This window comes from Hermetia illucens, chromosome 1 (genome assembly GCF_905115235.1).
Source record: "Hermetia illucens chromosome 1, iHerIll2.2.curated.20191125, whole genome shotgun sequence".
NCBI lineage: Eukaryota > Metazoa > Arthropoda > Insecta > Diptera > Stratiomyidae > Hermetia > Hermetia illucens.
Window position 1 is genome coordinate 95,992,788 of NC_051849.1, and position 10,100 is coordinate 96,002,887.

A 10,100-nucleotide genomic window follows, 5' to 3' on the forward strand; every position below is an offset into this window, starting at 1 on the left:
TCATCTAGCACTTCGACCACCTCAACTTCAACAACGCCAATTCCAAGAACCCCAACGACGCCTCCTAGTCCCAGCACAACAACCACGGTCAAGCCTCCTCCGAATTGCCGCCACTTCGATGGACCCTCGTTCATCGGAGGAATCGTCCTTACCATTGGCCTGCTAGCCATCTCCTTCGTGGCCTACAAATTCTACAAGACTCCAAAGACTACTTCAAACGGAAAGTGGATTACGTCCAAGAACAAATCGAGAAGATCGATATGCTCCAAATGCAGAAGTCTCAATTCCTCAATGCTGTGCACGAGGTGTCATATAATTGAAAAACTCAAGCACATCATCATCCCCATCAACAAACCTTCTCTACACAGTGTACTGCGCGACACACGTCGGACCATCACCAGAAGTGGATTTTCACGCGACTTCCCGTACGCACGCCCTCCTGCACAACACCTTTCACGCACCGGACTAGTCATCATTGCCACAACAATCAACAACAGCAACAAACGGACGTCCCCAGCACCGCCAACGCTGCAGCTACAGCCGACAAACAACGAGGAGTTATTCTTAAGAGAAGTTATTATTCATTTATATTTAAGTGAAATTATTGATTCAGTTTAAAAAAAAAAATAATAGTAATAAAAAAAAATTGAAATCGCTGCAAGAGACGGCGTGCAGGTGTTTAACATCGCGAGTCCTCCATTCTCATTGGCGGTGTTTTTGGTCTGCGCTGGATAGCGTCCGCTTCGTTTTTTTTTTCGTTTCGTGCGTGCATTTGTGGGTGCGGCCTGCCGTGTCGGTGTAAAGTTCACCGCGTTTCAGAATAAACTCACCGCGTTTGCATTTCAATCTCGTACTTTTCGTGAAACAAGATGTCTTTTGACAATAGGGACGCGGCGGGCCCATCGAACCCGCAAGTGACCGCCCTCGCCGTACGCGTTCCTCCGTTTTGGCGGCGGAACCCCGAACTGTGGTTCGTGCATTTGGAAGCACAATTCCAAATGTCCGGCATCACATCGGACGCGACCCGCTTCAACTACGCGGTGGTCGGCCTGGACGAAGAGTCCATACTTCTGGTGTCCGACGTGGTGAAGTCGACATCGTATGTGCAGCTCAAGAGCGAGTTGATCAGGCGCCTGTCGGCAAGCGAGTCGGCAAAATTAGACCACTTGCTGGCAGGTTTAACCTTAGGTGATCGAACTCCCAGCCAATTGCTTCGTGAAATGAGGCAATTGGGTGGGAGTAAGATCGGCGAAGACCTGATCAAGTCGCTCTGGCTGCGTCGGCTCCCGGAGGGCACCCAGGCGATCCTCGCTTGCGTCTCCGGTTCCTTGGAGGAACTGGCAGCGACGGCCGACCAGGTTCAGGAGGTGTACGTACGCCCAACCTTGGCGGCCGTTCAACCACCGTCGGATGAGGTGGGTGAATTGAGGCGCGAGATTGCTGCATTAACAGCCAGTATGGCCGAGATGAGGGCGACGTTGGACGCTCAGCGTTCGGGCGCCAGATCGCGAGCACGCTCGCGGTCTGCCATCCGAAAAGGGCGATCAGGTAGCAGGTCGTCAGGACAGTCCACGGACCCAGGGATTTGCTGGTACCACCGCAGATTCGGGGATAAAGCGACAAGATGTACGCTACCGTGTAGATTCTCTTCTACCGCAAAAAACTAGGTCCGCGGGGGGTTTTGGCGGCGGCCACCCAGAACGCAGCACCACGTCGCCTAACTATTTTTGACCCCCTCAGCAGGCGCAACTACCTCGTCGACACGGGTGCGGAGGTTTCGGTTCTTCCCGTACCCCAGCATCATCAACTTTTCCCTCAACCGCTCAAACTTGCGGCAGCAAATTCCTCCCGCATAAACACGTACGGGTATAGGCAAGTGGACGTGAGTCTTGGCTTGCGTAGGACGTTTTCGTGGCGTTTCATCCTAGCGGATGTCAGCTTCCCCATACTAGGCGCAGACTTCCTGTGTCACTATGGATTGCTGGTGGACTTGCAAAACAAGTCTCTTATAGATTCCACGACCAACCTTAATACGTCGGGACATATGGTATCTCACCCAGGCAATAATCTTTCCGTTCTTTTAGAAGACATTACCGACTCTCGTGTTCGGGCACTTCTCCAAAAGTTCAGCCAGATTACTACCAACTGTAGTCTCTCCAAACCAGTGAAGCACAATGTGCAGCACCACATTATCACTACTGGTTCCCCGATCTTCTCGAAGGTGCGTCCTCTACCATCTCAGAAACTGGCAATTGCACGGAAAGAGTTTGAACAACTCGTTCAACAGGGTATCTGCAGGCCCTCAAACAGCTGTTGGTCTTCCCCACTGCATATGGTCCCTAAGCCAAACGGCGAATGGCGCCCATGTGGGGATTACAGAAGACTAAATGCACAGACTGTTCCTGACCGATATCCAATTCCACTCATCCATGACTTTGCGCATCACCTCGCGAATTGCCGCATCTTTTCGACCTTGGACTTAACCAAGGCTTATCACCAAATTCCAGTAGCTCCTGAAGACATTCCAAAGACGGCAATATGCACACCCTTTGGACTCTTCGAGTTCACCCGAATGACTTTCGGATTGTGCAATGCGGCGCAAACCTTTCAAAGGTTCATTCACTCAGTCCTGCGAAACCTCGAATTCTGTTTCGTATATTTGGATGATGTTTTGGTCGCTTCTTCCACTGAGTCTGAGCACTTAGCCCATCTCGAGTGCATTTTTCAACGTCTCCTTGAGGCCGGTTTAGTCCTAAACGTTGAGAAATGCAAATTCCTTCAACAACAGGTGAGATTCCTCGGCCATTTCATTTCCCCTGAAGGAATACAGCCCGACCCAGACAAGGTGCAAGCAATCACAAGCTTCCCGCGTCCAAAGACAGTGAGGGAGTTGAGGAGGTTCTTGGGCATGCTGAACTTCTACCGTCGTTTCCTGCCCAAGGCCGCCCATCTCCAGTCCATTTTGAACGCGTACTTGTCTGGCCCCAAAACTAAGGACACACGAGAGATCGTGTGGTCTGAAGAGGCTATCTGCGCGTTTGACAAATCTCGTCAACAACTGGCTGACGCTACGCTCTTGGCATTCCCTCTGCAAGATGCACCCCTAGCCGTTTTTGTTGATGCCTCTGACAACGCAGTAGGTGCTGCCCTTCACCAAAAGGTGGACCAAGTTTGGCAGCCGTTGAGCTTCTTCTCGAAGCAGTTGAATCCCGCTCAACGGAACTACAGCACCTACGATCGCGAACTGCTCGCCGCATACCTGTCCATCAAATACTTCCGTTTCTCCCTAGAAGGCAGGCCGTTCACAGTGTTCACGGACCATAAGCCTCTCACGTTCGCTTTGAAACAGAAGCCCGACAAAGCGTCCCCTCGTCAGCTTCGACACCTGAGCTTCATAAGCCAGTTTACGTCGGACATCCAGCACGTGTCCGGGAAGGACAACATTGTTGCTGACGCTTTGTCTCGTGTCTCCGAAGTTAACATCCCCGCCTCACTCGATTTCTCGGCTATTGCCAAGGCGCAAGTGGATGACGCAGCATTTCAGAGCCTCAAGTCCAACCCCAAATACAAATTTCGGGAGTTGCCCATCTTCGGCTCAAACCTCTCGCTCTGCTGCGAAGACTCGGAAAAGGGACCTCGGCCATACATTCCGGCCACATTTCGCAAGGAAGTGTTCCACGCAGTTCACGACTTGGCGCACCCCGGCATCAGGACAACAAACCGGTTAGTCACCGGAAAATACTTCTGGCCCTCCATGAACAAGGATATTAATTCCTGGGCCAGAGAGTGCATCGCATGCCAAAAATGTAAGGTCTCCAGGCATGTTAGGAAAGAAGTGGGCTCATTCCCCCGCACTACCAAGCGTTTCCACACCATACACCTCGACATTATAGGGCCTTTGCGAGACTCGCACGGTTATAAGTATTGCCTCACAATCATCGACAGGTTCACGCGGTGGCCTGAGGCAATACCTCTGAAAGACATCACGGCGCAATCATGTGCTGAAGCCCTCTGTCGAGAGTGGATACCTCGCTTTGGCGTCCCTGCAGTGGTCATCACTGACCAGGGAATGCAATTTGAGTCCACCCTTTTCTCCGAGTTAGGCAAACTCCTTGGTTTTAAACGCCAGCGGACTACGGCATACCACCCACAATCCAATGGGATGTTGGAACGTTGGCACCGGACGCTGAAAGCCGCCATTATGGCACGCGACGACCCGTCCTGGACGCAAGTCTTGCCTCTCGTCCTACTCGGCCTTCGAACAACCCGCCGAGAGGAGTTTGCTGCCAGCCCCGCGGAGCTGGTTTACGGGGAGAACCCGAGACTCCCAAGCGATCCGGTCTTCGACAAGAGATCGGGTCTCACGGAGTCGGGGTTGGTGCGTCTGCTGAGAGACAATCTCCGACGCATCAAAGCGCCACCACCCACTCGACACTCATCCATACCTGCCTGTTCGCCCAAGGAGCTGGACACTTGCACGCACGTGCTGATCAGGACGGATGCCGTCCGGAAGCCGCTGCAGCCTCCATATGAGGGCCCGTACCGCGTTCTCGAGCGGGGAGAACATTTCTTCCAGCTCGAGATCAGTGGTCACAAAAAGGCGGTCTCTTTGTCCAGACTGAAACCCGCGTGCGCCCCGAAGCAACGTCGTGTCCGCTTTGTGGATTAACGGCGAACGAAGTTCGGGGATCAGTCGCTGAAACCCCTAGGTTTCATCTGGGGGCGGAGTGATGTGGCGCGGCAGGATTCGCAGCATTCGAAATTTATTTCGAATGTTGCGAGTGCGAGCAAATAGATGGCGCGGATCTATCCACTTTGCGTGGCACGCCAAGGGAGTGGAAGATCTCAAAAAAGTGTGCGATGAATGATTTTGTTTTAGGAGACCTGTCACAAATTATAGATATCAAGTTGGGAATTGAACAGAGAAGTCTTTTTGGAGTTCGTTGAATTAAAAAGTAATGTTAAGTGTACATTAATGAAAATAACATATGAATTGTTAATTTAAAATATCTTAAATATTTATAAGGATTGTTGAAATGAGAAGTGGTGTTAATTACTTAACGGTAAATAAATTATTAAAATAAAAAGTAATTGGATTACTTAAGGCACACCGGCTTTCCTAGAGTGCGAAGAGTTGGCCGCGACTGCGGATAAGATACACGATGTGCACGCGCTTCCCGTGGTCGCGAAGGTGTCTCGCTAATCTGTCGACGTGACAGAATTTCGGAGAAAATTGGCGGAGCTTATGAACAACGACGGTGGATGCTTTACGTTCGAGAGAACTTATTCAACGGCACACGCACACAATAATTTTTTCTACCCGATGTCATCGCTCACGGTATGGCAATTTAACGACCCATCTCCAAAAAAGGTGTTTTCTGGTATCATAGTACAGGACGCTCTGCTCATCTTAAAGAAAATAATAAACGGCGCTTTAATGTGTGGAGTATGTCACAGTTCGCGAAATAGAATTAAATTAAATAAAAATCTTTAAAAGGTAAATTTTTGGCAGCTTCTCAAACTTTTTTTTTGTAAATTTTGGGGCTTTTTTCACGGCTTTTTTAATGTATAAAAAATGACCCGGTAAATCGCAATTATCCTAGTTAATGAACCTTTGAAATATGTTTTGGATAAGTTGTGAAAATTTCTAAGAATTTCGTTGGATAGATTTTGGGCTATGATGGCACCTGATTTTCAACACCTAGTTTCGAGAAAAACGCATTTGAAAATTAAAATGTGATTATCAACAATAAAATTTTACCTTGACGGCTAAAAAATCGATTTCCCGGGCCCATCACACCGGATCTCTTACGATCAATTATTCTGTCGATATATTTTAATAGTCTTAAAGGTAAACGGCTTATAAAATTCTTCAAGTTGTAGCAAAATCGTGTAATTGACAGTATGTACAGAAAAGCCGATACAGTGCACGAAATTTGCTTAGCCCCAAAAAAGTAACGGTAAAACAAAATTTTCATTTATGTTACAATGTGTACTGCAGCATACATTTCTTAAGGTCAGTACAATAATAAAATTAAGAATATAAGGGTATCTCAACTTCAATGTGTGGATTCGATGCCACTTTTTTAGCGCGAAATTTGCTTAGCCGCAGTGCCGTCTTGGTGAGTTCCCTTAAATTATCAATATTTTGTAAATATTTTGGAAGAACTAATTCCTCAGGTTTATTTCAGGCTAATAATTTCAATTGAAAAAAAAACAGATTATTAAAATGGCAAGGGGAAACTTCTTAGAGGTAGTGAAAAAAGGAGGAAATGATGTTTTAAAAGTAACTGAACTTTCAAATTGTGAAATTTGTCGCCGAATTAATAGATCGGAAAAATTAATATGAAATTCTTTAAAATTAGAAAACAAATACAGCATTTCTACTTCAAATTTGCAGTAAACATGAAGATACGCGGCCGACAAATTAACATTTTCAAGGAAAGCTCCTAGAAATAGGCTAATGGCGTCACGAATTTTGTCAAAATACGAACTTTCAAATAGAAAGTACATTTTCTCACAAATCTGTCAGATTAGATTATGTAAACAAGTCGGGAAACCGGAAGCTGGGCGCTTCAGGTATGAAAGGTTTTGTTTGCTCACTCACTCACACAAGATGTGAGTATATTTGAGTGTAGAACTATCCCATTTTCACGTAGCTCGTTAAGAATATGCATTTAGCATATCAGATTTAGTATTTCGGGTTGTAAATTTACAGGTGAAAGATAACTTTGAACTACTATGACTTTGTTACTAATAGTATGATTTTAATCAAACTTGGAGATGATATGCTTCATATTATAGTTTATACTACTACCAACTTTTATAATTCTGAGATAAACTTAAGGGGGGTTTTACACAACTTTCCCAAAAATATGGTAATATACTATTATTAACTTAATTTGAACAGATATCGATATGGAGAGGATTTTACGGCCTGGGCACCATATAGAGGCAGCTTCATGATTTTTTTCAGATTTTTCGGTTGAGTAGTTCCTGAGAATGGGTCCGTTGAAGAAATCATCACTTTGCACCCCTGCCACTCCCCGCCTTTTTATCAAATCTCAAAACTAAGACCGGCTTCAAAAAGTACTAATCAAGACCTTTCATTTGATACTCCACATGACTCTATTTGATGAAAAAAAATTGTACACCCCCCTTACATGTATGGGGACCCCTCTAAATTTCAACGTAGGAGGATATCACTCACTACATGTCTGGGGGTCCACAGGTCCCACCTTCTTCGTGTCAATTGGTGTAGCCGTTTCTGAGAAAAGTGCCTGTGACAGACAGACAGACATCACATCCGAACATTTCAAGCGGATGTGTACTGAAGCTGATTCTGATCCATGGGTGGCGCCTACAGGTCCGTAATGTCATCACTGAAAGGCAAGCGCTCCCCACCGATTACCTGTCCGAAATTACTACAAAACATAGTGGACACTCTCTTCCCAGAGGATGTGAACTAGACAGATCTGCCTAGAGTCCATGTAAACGCCGATGAAATTGCTGTAGTGGTAGAAGAGGAAATTTTTGATGCAGCAAGGAAATTCGCTGAAAATAAGACCCCAGGGCTAGATGGAATCCCGAATATGAGCCTGAAAGTGGCAGCCAGATCAGCACCAGATATGTTTGCTAAAATTTTTACGGCATGCCTTAGAGAAGGAGAATTCCCCGAGCAATAGAAGCTGCAAAAGTTAATACTTATTCCGAAGCCAGGTAAACCAGTGGGAGAACCGGCTGCTCGCTGTTGCGGAAAAGGAACGAGGCCTATCCGACAAGCAATTCGGGTTTCGTAAAGGGAGATCAACCGTCGATGCAATCAACACGGTGACTGGCCTGCCTCGCGCTGCAATACAAGATGACAAATGCTGCGCAGTGGTGAACTCGATGTAAAAAATGCATTCAACACTGCAAAGTGGACGAAAATCGTAGAGGCTCTAACCAAACTACAGGCTCCGACGTACATTGTACGCACCATTGTTGCATTTTTTCTTGGAAGAAGACTATATTCCGACTCGGAGAATGAACAGAAATTATTCCCAATGACGTGCGGCGTACCACAGGGGTCTGTCTTAGGTCCCTTACTGTGGTTAATTATGTACAATGGAGTGCTGACACTACGCCTTCCTAACGGCGTGACAACTATTGGCTTTGCAGATGCTATCGGAGTAACAATAGTGACAAAACGCTTAGACGAGATCGAAATCTATGCAAATGAAGCGATATGGGAGATCAATTCCTGGTTGAAAAAGTCCGGTCTATCACTTGCTGAACACAAAACGGAACTAGTGCTAATCAGCAAAAGAAGGAAAGACACAACCGTGAAAATTAAAGTTGGTGAAAAAACAATTTACTCCCAAGAGTCGCTTAAATATTTGGGAGTAATGATTGGCAAAAGACTCAACTTTAAAAAACACATTGAGTGCGCTGCAACTAAAGCATCTTCCATCGCTGTAACGATCTCGAGAATACTACCAAATATTGGTGGGCCAAGACAAAGTCGACGTTGTCTTATTTCAAGGGTAGTTAGTTCCGTGCTACTCTACGCAGCTCCAGTTTGGGCAACCGTTCTGGAAAACAAATCAAACTGCGGAAAACTAGAAAAGGCGTATCGACTATCGACAGTGCTTATCGAACGACATCAGGAGAAGCAGCATATGTACTGGCAGGGACAATCCCCATAGACATCTTGGCGGATGAAGGTCGGCGTCTCTACGACAAAATGTATGCAATCGGAGAGTCTATTGTACTTCGACGGCAAATAGCACGGCGGGAATCCATCGTAAAATGGTAAAAGAGATGGAACGAGGCACAAACTGACCGTTGGACCTAACGTATCATTCCACACATTCGAAGATGGATTAAAAGGAGCCACGGGGAACTAAGCTACGAGCTAACACAGTTTTTAAGTGGAGGTTATCGGGCTTACCTATATCGATTTGGCACGACGAGTCACCATGCTGCCCAAAATGTGGTAACGTGGCTGAGAATGCGGAACATGTTGTAATTGAGTGCCCAAGGTTTACAGCACACCGAACTAGGCTGGAGGCGATCGCAGACAGGCGCTTAACACCTGGAAATATAGTGGACTTTATGTTGTAATCAACAGAGGCTTGGAATCAAGTGGTAATTGAGCTGAAAATGATTCATCAACGGCTAAGGCACGAAGAACTGCGAAGAAAACAAGAAAGGGAGCAAACAGTAATGCGCCGCAGTTAAGAAGTGATCCAGCCCCGCGATGCAATGCTTATAGCAGTCCCGTGGGGAGAGTGGAAGAAGAAGAAGGTGGTTTTAGTGAGCAGGAGCCTCACATAACTGCATGGCAGGAGCCAGCAGTAGGTTTTGAACCTTTCCAACTTCCAACGATAAAAAAAAGGCAGACAGACATTGAACCGATTTTAATAAGGTTTTGTTTTACAAACAAAACCTGAAAAATCATGTGGCTTGGATCATGTGACGAAAACAGCTCCTAGTGACGGGATCTTCGTGGAAATAGCTCTGCAAAATTGAACCGCAACTTCGTAGGTGCGTCTCGTTCAATACTGTTTTTTTTTCTACTGGAAAGCCGGAAGTTCAAGTTTTAATCCAATCCAAACCGAAAGTGACAATCGATGGAAAATGCTTCACTTATATATAATCGCAACTCAAAAAAAGAGGAGTCCGCGAGCTACAAAAGAGGGAGTAAGTTGCCCCCAAGTGGTTCGGTCCGTCACTAAGTGGGTGCGGACGTAGGACTCCCAGCATCCTCAACAAAAAATATTATTTATTAATGTATTTTTTTTAACTAAATTAAAAACTTGTATATTTACTTTATCAATGCATTTCTGTTTTACTTCACACTGATAAAAAACCGTGTGCGGTTAAGCACTGTATTCCAGCAGCAAAAAAGGAACCATTCTGGCTCTCGTTCCTAGTAAACGGAATAGTTCGAAATAGGCCCATTAGAAGGGGCAAGTGTGGTCATAGTTTCTACATATGCTAAAAATATCCATGAAGGAAGGAGTCATCAACCAGATCTACGGTCGAACTGTCAGGACAAATGCAAAACCGCACAGAGAATGGAAGCAAAGAAAAAAAAAAGAAAACTAATGGGTGTT